The sequence below is a fragment of the Haplochromis burtoni genome, unplaced genomic scaffold (assembly GCF_018398535.1).
Source record: "Haplochromis burtoni strain Fernald_Lab_line unplaced genomic scaffold, NCSU_Asbu1 Contig_224, whole genome shotgun sequence".
Lineage (NCBI taxonomy): Eukaryota > Metazoa > Chordata > Actinopteri > Cichliformes > Cichlidae > Haplochromis > Haplochromis burtoni.
Genome location: NW_024582585.1, coordinates 54,780 through 67,948, shown reverse-complemented (window position 1 = coordinate 67,948; position 13,169 = coordinate 54,780).

Sequence of the window (13,169 nt, the reverse complement as noted above, 5' to 3'; positions counted from 1 at the left end):
TCAAATAATATTGAACTTGAATTCTCTAGCCCCCAAACCCCCAAAGAATCACAAGTCAGATACCAAGGGACCATGACAGAGATAGATAGATAGATAGATAGATAGATAGATAGATAGATAGATAGATAGTACAACTGACATATATTGACTTTTAACTAAACAAAACACCCATTATATTAATCAACAGTATATAAGTAAGCCATATTTTTACTCGTTAGAAGGAGTATAACGATCTACAAACTTAAATGATCCCCTTCCTTCCTGCCTAATCAATCATAGCAATATTCATCTCACTATCAAATGACCTGCCTATGGCCCATATACTCTCAGTAATCACTATGTACTAAAACATTTATGTTGTGTTAATATTTGCTCATTTATTAATATTATCATATTCATTCTGTTATATTGTTTCAGAACATTTTAGAATGGAGCACCTGAGTTCACCTCTATTAAGAACACTTTCCACAGAGTGTTCTTCAGCAGAACCGGGTTAATATATCAAACCCCACACGTATCGTCGTAGTTCTCTGATGTACGGTGCTGCTGCACATGTTCCCTTCAGGAGCGTGTGAATAAGATGCGTTGCGATGTGTTGGAAAAACACTTGTAATAGTCCAGGTGTGTGAGAGGATTTGGGGACCGAGACCTGCAGAGCAGTAGAAAGGCGTCTAGTTTGCGTCAGACTGCATCAAAATGCACCTGCAGCAATGAAAGCACCCCCTGCTCTCTCGTTCTCGTTTTTATCTGTCCGTCAGATGGCGGTGGCAGCCGCAGGCAGTTACCATGGCAACAGCAGCAGACATAGAGGGGTGTTTCCTGTGTGATGAGATTTGAACTCTTGACCTCTGCCTTTAAAAAGAGAGAGAGAGGAATGGCAGTAATGGATATGGATTTATGTATGGGCTGTAACTATGTTGCCTCTGACACAGCTTGGCACCCCATATGCCACCGTTTGCATTTTTCATGATGCGGGCCTTCTTACTCGCAAGCATTTAATGATTTACTCTGCTCGCCAGGTTTAAGGCTCCTCTGCAGCGCACGTTCACTCTGCTTTTGGGCTCTTTAGAGTCAAACCTCTGTCCCCTCCAGCAGGTTTTTTGCAGCCATGTTAAATCTCTGGCTCTGCTGTAGACGAGGATCGATGCAATAAATCAAAGTGTAGTGGAAACAATGCACTGCAATCGAATGCAGAATGGCTGAACCTGCTGAATGGGACACTCTCACAAACATACGTGCACAGACACGCACACACACGTCTGAACCCGCTGTAGATCTAATTTGACAGATTGGGATACAAATATAATGGCTTTGGGCACAACGTGAGTCACAGCAAAGCTACAGTAACCATAAGGGCCTTCTTCTGCCTGCTTTTCAAAGGAGACAATATGCAGTGTGCAGAGGCACTGTGACATCTTACATACACAGACAAGAAGCTGGATGATTGTCTCTTTTGGTAGCATTTATGTTGTGTATTTAGCAGCAGATTTCCGCTGTATCCTGTAATCATTTCCTACGAGTTCACAGGAGACTTCAGGGATTATTAAGCCATCATTGTTAAAACTGGCCTCAGGCTGGACTCTAGGAAAGAATCCAAAAACTTCAATTCGTCTGTTATAATTTATTTAATTAGGTTTCTTAAAAAATGTAATCCTATGTATTCCTATACAGTCAACTACTTAGTTTACATATAGTAAGTCAGAAAGTAAGTAGTGTTTTCCTCTACTGTTGCTCTGTGATGATCTTTCTCTCTATTTCATGCCTGTTTACTGACTTATTAAGATTAAAACTGCCTAAGCTGCTAAAATGTTAACTAAAAATGGTGTTATTTTCATAGTTGGCCCTCTTATTCACTCTAAATCTGGGTCAGTTCTACAACAAACGCACAAAGAGACAAACCCATTTCTGTCCGGCCACTGAGCTGATTATTTCCCCCACCCATCAGCCTTCCCAGCGCACAGAGGCATGACAGGCCTTGTACCTCTTGGTTTAAACTCTCTGGTTCAGGGGGTCTTGTTTTTATAGTGTTTGAGGTAAGCGACATCTCGCTCAAGGACATAATAAAAGACACATCGGGTACTGCAGGGGTTGAGGAAATGATCTCACCATTACAGGATTGCTTCTTTTACCACAAGGTCGCCATACTGGATGTTTCAGATTTGAATGTCATTTGCGTCCCTGACAGTGGCCTTGACGTGGTTGCGGATCAAAGTGTGAGGGAAATGTGCGATTCAAAATGAGATGGTATTTGTTTGAAAAAAAGCGACATTGACCCGCGGGTGTGTGGCGCTATAAAACGAATCATTTTTTAAAAACCCGTCATTTATCGCTTATAAAGTAGAAGGTGCTGGAGACATACCCTGATGACTTCGTATAAGGTCATATTATAATGGTGTTTCAGGTCAAGGTGGGTTGGAGTAGTATGCAAAAGACTATGTTGGGTTGGTGCCAAATTAAAAGAAAATACAGGGAGATATGAAAGAGTTATAGAAACGCTAACTAACTATGAATTCCAGGCACCTAACATGAAGTTAAGGTCAGTGTTTTTCCTTCTTGGAATTCTGAAACCTTGAATTTGTGAGGTTTGTTGTGTTTTCCCTTAAATAAAACTCTGCGGGATGGGTGAAATAAAACTGACATCATTTCATAATGATCATCAAGACTGAGCTCTTATGAGGTTATGGGTACTGTTCATAGAAAGCATGGCAGCGTGTGTGACATCCTCACCTTAGATTTTAGCTACAACATAGAAATAATCAGCATCATGTTCAGTAAAATGGCTTATTAACGTTCTGGCCATGTGTAGTTACTGGTATTTATTGTCTCACCATTGTTGATGTATTCAGATTATGATGTGGAAAAAAACAAGGGTGTTTGATGTTCGTTTCTTCTAAAATGCTTCTAACACAAAACTTGGGGTCAGAGAAGTGGTAGGACAACAGCTTAATCTTGTGAGTCCATTGACTTTATAGGTGTCTGTGAACTTGTGGTTGTTGACTCAGGCATTAAATGTGACCCTCATCATGCGTGCCAAGACATTTTCAGTTAACCAGCTAGAAATTTTTCTGCTTGTGTGTGTGTGTTAATATGTTCTGTAGTAAGACAACTGAGGGTGGTTCATTTACTACAATCAGTGGAGTTGGTGTTCAGCCGAACGATTTAGATTTTTAAAACTGCTATTTTTCCTTCATGAACATCAGATGAGCTTGGTTGCGAAACTTGTTTTTGTGCATTTTATTCTTTTATTAATTAAACCAAAGCAATAATAAATCTAGAACATGGGAACAATGAGAAACACAACGATTTATACTCAATTATGTTATCTGAGTAGATATATATGAATGAACAACTGAGCTTTATATGGAAAAAACCTGCTCATCAGATACATGGAGTAGATGTTGTCTGGCGGTGTGATTGCAGCCATTTCACAACTGTCAATGAAAACATTGAATTAAAAAACAAAACCAAATGGATTTGTTTTTCACAGTAATAATGTGTTCAGTTTCTCTTGTTTGAAATTGCTGTCCAATCGTGACCGTGTTTTACTGAGGGAACAATGTTGTCTCGCCTCTTTTCGCTGAGATATTTGGTGCATTACAGGGAGTGCAGAATTATTAGGCAAATGAGTATTTTGTCCACATCATCCTCTTCATGCATGTTGTCTTACTCCAAGCTGTATAGGCTCGAAAGCCTACTACCAATTAAGCATATTAGGTGATGTGCATCTCTGTAATGAGAAGGGGTGTGGTCTAATGACATCAACACCCTATATCAGGTGTGCATAATTATTAGGCAACGTCCTTTCCTTTGGCAAAATGGGTCAAAAGAAGGACTTGACAGGCTCAGAAAAGTCAAAAATAGTGAGATATCTTGCAGAGGGATGCAGCAGTCTCAAAATTGCAAAGCTTCTGAAGCGTGATCATCGAACAATCAAGCGTTTCATTCAAAATAGTCAACAGGGTCGCAAGAAGCGTGTGGAAAAACCAAGGCGCAAAATAACTGCCCATGAACTGAGAAAAGTCAAGCGTGCAGCTGCCAAGATGCCACTTGCCACCAGTTTGGCCATATTTCAGAGCTGCAACATCACTGGAGTGCCCAAAAGCACAAGGTGTGCAATACTCAGAGACATGGCCAAGGTAAGAAAGGCTGAAAGACGACCACCACTGAACAAGACACACAAGCTGAAACGTCAAGACTGGGCCAAGAAATATCTCAAGACTGGTTTTTCTAAGGTTTTATGGACTGATGAAATGAGAGTGAGTCTTGATGGGCCAGATGGATGGGCCCGTGGCTGGATTGGTAAAGGGCAGAGAGCTCCAGTCCGACTCAGACGCCAGCAAGGTGGAGGTGGAGTACTGGTTTGGGCTGGTATCATCAAAGATGAGCTTGTGGGGCCTTTTCGGGTTGAGGATGGAGTCAAGCTCAACTCCCAGTCCTACTGCCAGTTTCTGGAAGACACCTTCTTCAAGCAGTGGTACAGGAAGAAGTCTGCATCCTTCAAGAAAAACATGATTTTCATGCAGGACAATGCTCCATCACACGCGTCCAAGTACTCCACAGCGTGGCTGGCAAGAAAGGGTATAAAAGAAGAAAAACTAATGACATGGCCTCCTTGTTCACCTGATCTGAACCCCATTGAGAACCTGTGGTCCATCATCAAATGTGAGATTTACAAGGAGGGAAAACAGTACACCTCTCTGAACAGTGTCTGGGAGGCTGTGGTTGCTGCTGCACGCAATGTTGATGGTGAACAGATCAAAACACTGACAGAATCCATGGATGGCAGGCTTTTGAGTGTCCTTGCAAAGAAAGGTGGCTATATTGGTCGCTGATTTGTTTTTGTTTTGTTTTTGAATGTCAGAAATGTATATTTGTGAATGTGGAGATGTTATATTGGTGTCACTGGTAAAAATAAATAATTGAAATGGGTATATATTTGTTTTTTGTTAAGTTGCCTAATAATTATGCACAGTAATAGTCACCTGCACACACAGATATCCCCCTAAAATAGCTAAAACTAAAAACAAACTAAAAACTACTTCCAAAAACATTCAGCTTTGATATTAATGAGTTTTTTGGGTTCATTGAGAACATGGTTGTTGTTCAATAATAAAATTATTCCTCAAAAATACAACTTGCCTAATAATTCTGCACTCCCTGTATGTGAGATCTACTGAAAAATTTAATGAAATAATTTAACCGAAACTGACTGAAACAGAAACACGTTGCTGTAAAAAAAACCTTGACGTTCTCCTCCTTCCTTTACAGTTTTCTTCCAATTAAATTCAGTTCAGTTCAACTGTATTTATATAGTGTCAAATCACAACAACAGTTGCCTCAAGGAGCTTTTAACATAAGGTAAAGACCCTAATATAAGACAGCAGCCAGTCTTCCTTGTCATTTAAAAAAAATATGTTTATTAAGATTTTTAATATAAAAACAAAACAAAACAAAACAGACAACACAACAAGGGCACTCAGAAACTCAGAAGGAGCTTAAAAATTGTCTCCTCTTCCGGAAGAAATGGAAAATCGAGTTCCTTGTCATTTTTAGTTCTCCGGGTTCTTTCAAAGTTTGCCTTGCTGATGTGTTTTCATTCATTTTCAGTGGAGTCCTTGTATCTGATTATTTCTTTCTTTGTTAACTATAACTAGTTAACACAGACCTTCATTCAAACATAAAAGTTATTTAACTCAAGAAATAAACGAGTGTTGTGTCTACACATAGATAACTTAACAAAGAACAAAACTGAAATTCTATCTCTATACACTTTGTCATCAGCAGCCTGTCACAAAAATACATCATTTGTATTTCTTTAGTTGAATTTGCAGTGATTGCCAAAGATGATGCAGTTTCACAGGAATAAAATAGTATTTTTGCACCAATGAGGTTATTCCCATCTGAAAGTCATCGTCTTAAAAAATAGGAAGGAAAATCATTGAGAGGAGGTAAGGAAAGGGATATGGAGGTGAGTGTCTACAGCCATGTGGAGGCTCTGTCATGATTCGTTGCTACATTGCAGTCAGTGGTGTTGGAAACCTTGTCAAAACTGATTTGATCCATCATGTAATACCATCTGGAAGTTACATGTTATTTTCAAAACTTGTTAGAATTATACAATCTCTGCCTTTTTTAAAACTGCATTTTATGTATGTTTGTACATGTTTCAGTAAATTACTGCACCTATTTCTCATCTTTCTAGCAAAACATAAAGAAATACGAGTTGGCTCAAGTTGCAGGGATTTATCCACAACATGCAAGCCACCGATACTGTCTACTTAACATGTAACACTTTTGCACACTAAGCAGTGGAAGAATAGTTCTTCTCAAAGTGACTTCAGCGTACATGCAAAATTAATCTTTAATCTCCTCACCCTCAACCCAGAGCTGTCACTTATCAAAATTTCATAAGAGTAATCGAGATAAAACTAGAAGAAAAAACCCCCTCCTTCCCTGTAATCCCAGAGGAAAGGCGAAAGAAAACGTTTTCAAGGTGTTACATGGTGCCAGACAGCTCTCCAACTTGGCTTTTCTTCCCAGATATGCAGCCACTAAAATATTCTGCAGGGGCCAGGGAAGTGGTCTCTGTGTGTGTATGTGTGGTTCATAGTGCTAAGCCTTTCCTGCGTAGAGGGTGGATATTTTGTTCTAAAATGCAATTGAAATTCTTTAGCATGGAGAGATTAAGAAAGTAAGGAGTTCAAATAAGGTAAAAAGCGTCCTTGTCCTGATGCAGAGTGGAAAAGAGAGCGAGGGCATGAGTAATAAGTCGTGTAATACCCTATTACTCCATCACAGAGATCTGTTTTTTTTCTGCTCAGTCTTATATAAAGTAGCTACATAAGGTTACCAGGTCATTCGAGGATATGCTGGATTAGGCATGTGGTGTGTGAGTTTCAGTGTGTGTAACTGCCAGTGACGCATCAGTGCACAGGAAGAGGCAGAGAAACCGCTTGCAAGTGATGCAAATACGCTAGAATAAACACTGCCTACAGCTCTACATTCACGCTCGCATCGCTACGGTGTATACATCGACAGCCATTACGCAATAAGCGAAACACATTATAGAGCGCACAGACTGTACAGAGCACATACTGCACACACGGGGATTTGTGCTCGCCGCTAGAGTGCGCTCATCCTCTGTGAATTTTTGACCCCTGCTCCTGGGCATTCAGACAACATCTGTTATTACGTGATCCAACTTTGATGTATTAGGCGAACACGGTAGGACTGGCTTCTCCAAATGCGGACAGAACCTCTGCCAGATGATTAAAGGGGCAACGCAAGCAGAGCCTTGAAGTGATGCAAATTGACAAACTATGAAAGAGAGGAGGAAGAGAAAAGAGAAAGATGCTAACGTGGGTGGAGAAGGGAGAGGGTGGGTGACACAAGAGTGCCAACAGATTCCACTCATAGATGTGTAGCTCTGATGGCTCTCTTCATCTTTCATCTATTTCTACCAAGGTTAGATCACTAAATTGCACTGCTGCCCCCAGAAACCTCAGGGGTCAGGGGACTCAGGTTTAAAATGCTTTATAAGTCAATCAAATAAATAGGAAGAGATGCATCTGGCTCATATGTGGAGAGCTTGGTGGGCATTTTACATGTGAATGTCTAAGGACATACAGCTTTAAAACCCATCCATGCTTTCTTGTCAGACACATCCTGACCTTCTGTTGAACTCAACTCACAGCTCCAAGGAGGCCACTCAGACAGAAAGGCTGAATGTCAAACATGGACTGAAAAAGCTTCAGTACATTTCTAATGTCTTAAACTTCTGTTGTCCCCCTTGGTTTTATTTTTTTGGGCAAAATGTAGAAAATATGTCTGAATATTTCAGATAATTTCCCCTTGTATGTATGGCCAAATCAAGCAACCGATTTGTGTGGTGCAGCAGCACGAGTAGCTGGCTTGGCAGTCACTGATGAAGACACTATGAATAGATGGGGATCTTTGTGATGCTAACTTTGTGGCTGTTAGGTTTCCCTCCACCCATTGCCGCCCATATAGAGGCGACTACAGAAGTAAAACAGATATTGAGCAACAAGCCATGACTGAAACATGAAAAGAAATAGTACACGTGAATGAGCTAATTCAGGTGAGAACAGAGAACCATGAGACAGAAGGAGGAACGGTTAGAACAACACTCAGGGAACTAAACTCTAACCTGCCGGTGTCCTGCAGGTTTTAGATCGCACCCTGAATTAACACACCTGAATAAAAGGATTAGTTCATTACCAGGCCTCTGGAGAACTTCAAGAAATGCTGAGGAGTCATTTAGCCCTTTAAATCAGCTGTGATGGATCATGGACACATCTAAAACCTCCAGGACCCCGGCACTCGAGGCCTGGAGTTGCCTACCCCTGATGTAGAGTAAATGGCAACAAGAACTCAAATGCAATAAGAAATAGTGACCAATATTCTGTAACGACAACGAAACAGGAAACACTTTATCTGTTGCCTGAGGTCTGTCTGTGTAGGCTCTTTTCGGCTGCATTTTCCTGTCACAGTCTGAAGACATGCATGTTTTTGAGATACTATGTTTTGGTTTCAGGATCTTAAACAAACCTGAAACACTTCCCTTCCTGTCATGTGTAAATACATAACTACTTGCACTACACACCTGTTTGTTCTCATTTCTGTGCCCCACACTCCGCCACCTGTTTTGTAGTTTTCTCAGCATTGTTAATCACTCTCAAATGAGAGCCACTGCTGTCTTCAGTCAGCATCCCGGCTAGCTTGTTGCTCTATCATCAGTTTCATCAGCATCAACATTTGGTGGTTGGTCTCAGTGGTAGTGAAAGGCTAATTGGCCATAGGTGTGAATGTAAGTGTTGTAACCCTTTGATAGACTGGTAACCTGTCCATGGTGTTCCCAGACTCCTCTGCAAAGACAGCTGAGATAGGCTCCGGCCCCACCACGGACCTGAAGTGAAGAAGAAAAAGAAGAACACGGGTGGATAGATTGGCTGATTATAAGACAAACAGAAAATATTTATTAATAAATAGAAAACCCCAAACTTTAAAGAAAAAAAAAGACTGTCACCAAACCCAGTCAACAAGTGGCATTTGTCAGGTCAAGTCAAACCAAGCTTTGAATCTATATCATATTTAAAACAACCTCAGGTGACCAAAGTGTTGTACAGGCTGTGCAAAATATAAATACAATTAACAACTGTAATTCAACCAGTACAGAATAAACCTCAATGGAAACATCACCGCATACACCATTTTATAAATAAATCAGACTATGCTCACGTGATAAAAAGTCATTTATCTTGCTAAAGAACAAGTGAAAGCCTGGATCCAGGAACGTCTTTCTTCACCACCTGTCAAGACAAAAGTTTCAGTGTGTGTAAAAAGTTTCTCTTTGACCCAGCTGGCCAGACCCTGTTCAGCTTATTCAAGTCAAAGTACAACTATAAAAACATTTGTAGGATGTTCCACATAAGAGGTTCTGTCTTTAATATGTAAAAACTAAAATATTTTATTCTTGCTGCAATCCCCACTTTTAGAAGTCTCTCTGAATAAATAAAAGCCATATGTACATACTCTTTTTTTTTTTACAGTGAGTGGAAGTAAATCATATCCTGATGATGTTTTGCAATGTTTTTACATTCAATGAAGCCTTGAAGGAAGAATGAATTACAGCCCTGAAAAAAAGATCCTCTGTGGACGCATCATAACTCATTCAGCCATAAGAGGGAACCGAAACACACGAACGATACAGCTCGCCTGCTGCAGATACAGAGTGATGTACATGTGCATGAAACTGCTTCAAATAAAAAAGCAGTAAACGAATGTTGCCACATTTTTACATCATTTTAGATAATTTGACACTCTCATGTGTTACACCAAAAGTTAATAACATTTAAAAAAGAAAGAAAAATGCAAATGTCTGCCCCACAGAGCACCTGTAGTGTGCAAGTTGTTGAGTTTGTCTATACTTACTTCGCTTATTTAGCTTCTTTACCTTGTGCCACACTGGATATGAATGCTGTGAGTTTGACTCGTAACACGCTCTGACAGCTGCTCGCGCAGGACTTGATCAGCCAATCATTTGCCTCCTGACAGGTTTTCAGCCAATAGGGTGACATTAAGCCCTCGGGGTGGGTGGGTAGGTGGTGGCGGTGGTGGGGTGTGGGTCTCATTAGCTAGATTCCAGGACCTGGCTGTGGCCCACTGGAAGCGCTCAGCCAGAAAGGATGCAGTCCAGAGGGGGATTCAACATTTGCAGCATCATCTCCTCTTCCTTGTTCTCTCTCTCTCTCTTCTTTTGCTCCATCTTCAGCAGACGAGAAGGAGGAGGAGGAGGAGGAATTTGAACTGAAGCACAAAGGGGGAAAAAATGGCAGCCTCTTCGATTTTTTTTCTGAAAATCATAAACACACTGTCATTCAACAATCATAATCTCCTCATTTTACACATTTTTCTGTTATAATTAGCTGGTTTCTCCATATATCTACATAGCTAATGCCAACAGTGCCTGCCGCATGTGCTGTTATGTGTTGTTGCACACTAGATCACTGTACAGTTTGAGTTTTTGATAACCAACTCTCTCCAACATCCAAAATATGAACAATTCATACACGGCAAGTCGACTCTGGTTTCAAGCTCAGCTAAAGTGGCTGCTCTCTGAGACATCTGGCCACCTCTTTACTCCGGCAGGAACATTTTGTGCTTTTGTGGTGCTCCTTTACACTACAACTATTTTGGGTACATACTCCAGAGGGCCTGTGTGGGACCATGGGTGGTTTATGTAACCGTGTGGAACGGTCCCTCTCATTTCAAAAGACTAACGCTATCTAAATGCATCCCCTGGGAGGTGGCTGGGGTGGGGAGAGTCAGTAGGGAGCGCAGATTTGGATCTCCTCATGGTCCATCGGGTTCAATAAGGACAGAGGGATCAGTGCTGACCTTTGCAACCACAATCACGCAGATACCTACATTTCAAACTGGAAATGCAACATAGGAGTCATGCTTTCTAATAAATCCCATTAGTTTCACTTCAATTAATCACTAATGGGCAATTTAGATTTGATTTAAAGATGCAGCTATAAAAACGCTATAAGACCAAATGGATTTGCATAATTGAATCAAAAGCGTAGGGTTTCATGTCAACAGGCACAAAAGGAAGAAAACTGGCTTGAAACTTTAAATCAGTGCGTCATGGTGATAAAGATACGCTCATCCAAAGCATTCGTCACACGTGACCAAAGCATCGGATTCTTTGTTGCGACTAATCATCCTCGAGCACGGTGAAGAAATCCCTATCTTTTCTTCCAGGTATTCGATCCTCGCGGTGGCTTTGTGTTTTCTGAATGGCACTTTTTTTTTTTAGCAACAGCAAATGTGCAATCACAACATGAGTTGTCATAAACTGGCACCAGGCTGCCGTGCTAATTACGGTGAATCCGAATTAAACCTGGAGTATTAAAGGCACTTGAATATTAATGGAGGTGTTAAAGCGGAATCACATTTATTTCCTTCCCGGGTCAAGTACCGAAAAGAAAAAAACAGTGCTGGAAAGACCATTATTCAAATGAGAGTGCACAGACCTTAATAGAAATCAGCCAAACCATTAACTTCTGTTTTAACGCAGCCCAGTAATTTTGTTTCCAGCATTTGTGGACGTGATTGACTGAGCTGTTCCTGTCTATTGTGGTGGATGTAAATGTGGCCCTCTTCCATATTTCCCAAAAAGCCTCATTCAGGTCCTTAAAAGGTTCCAAATAAAGATAAACTAGGGTTAGCATTTTGCCTTAATCTGAAATAATGCCAGCTAAAACCGAAATGAGTGCCTAAGAGTCGTTTCATCAAGCACTGTTTTCACCATTCAGTGAGACAATCCTGATGTGGAGCACGTATTCACCTTTGAACTCACAGATATAGTGGTGATTTTTGGATGGCGAGTGACCTTGAATGGGAAGAAGAACAGGTGTGATGGATTTCCTGGGGTCACAGTTCACATAATAAACACATTTTATATGCTTCTACTTTTAAAATCCTAAACTTGTAGATTATTAGTTTTTCTCTACTAGGTGAAGGCCTATTTGTGTTTTCTGGAAGGCAAGTACCCGCATGTTTGTACACAACCATCTCTTAAGTTTTCAAGAGTTGTTACAAACATGAGAAAATGTTCCCTAAGTTTCCTAAGTGAAAATGCTTTGTTTTTGCCAGAGGTCAGAGAAGAATGGTCAGATTGCTTTCACATGATTGGAAGGAAACAATAATTCAAATGACCACTTATTACAACCAAGGTATGCAGAAGAGCATCGCAATGCACAGATGGGCTGGGGCAGAAGACCGCATCAGGTGCTACTGCTGTCAGCTAAGAACAAGAAATTCAGGCTACAGCGGGCACAGGCTCAGCAGAAGTGGACAAAAGAAGATCGGAAAAATGTTGCTTAGTCTTGATTTTTGTTGCAACATTCAGATGGTAGGGTCAGAATTTGGTATAACGGAGTGACAGACCATATCTATCCATTTACAACCGCAATGTACCCATCTTTTGATGGCTGCTTCCAGAAAATAGGTGCACTTCTTGTCACAAAGCTCCGATCATCTTCAGCTGGTTTCTTAAACCTGACAGTGAGTTCACTGTACTCAAATGACCTCTACAGTCTTCAGAGCTGAATCTTCAGAATCTTCAGAGCTTTTGGGTGTGGTGAAACGGGAGATTCGCATCATGGACAAGCAGCCAACAAATCTGCAACTGTATGATTTTTTCATGTCAATATGGACCAAAATCGTGAAGGGATGTTTCCAGCATCTTGTTGAAACTGTGTCATGAAGAATTAAAGTAGTTATGAAGGCAAAAGGTGGTTAAACATGGTAGTAACAAGGTGTACTTAATAAAGTGGCCGCGCAATGTATAATCACAGCAGTTTTTAGTCTGTAGGACAACAAGGTCTTATGTCAGCTTGTGAAATTGTTCAACGATTGAGTGCTTTCAGAACCAAAAGAGCAACAAAGTCCATGATAGAAAGCAAATTTACAGGACTATTATTTGTTTGCTATAATATTTATGTTACACACGCACTAAGACATATGTGGTAAAGCACTAAATGCTGAATCTATCTATCTATCTATCTATCTATCTATCTATCTATCTATCTATCTATCTATCTATCTATCTATCTATCTATCTATCTATCTATCTATCTATC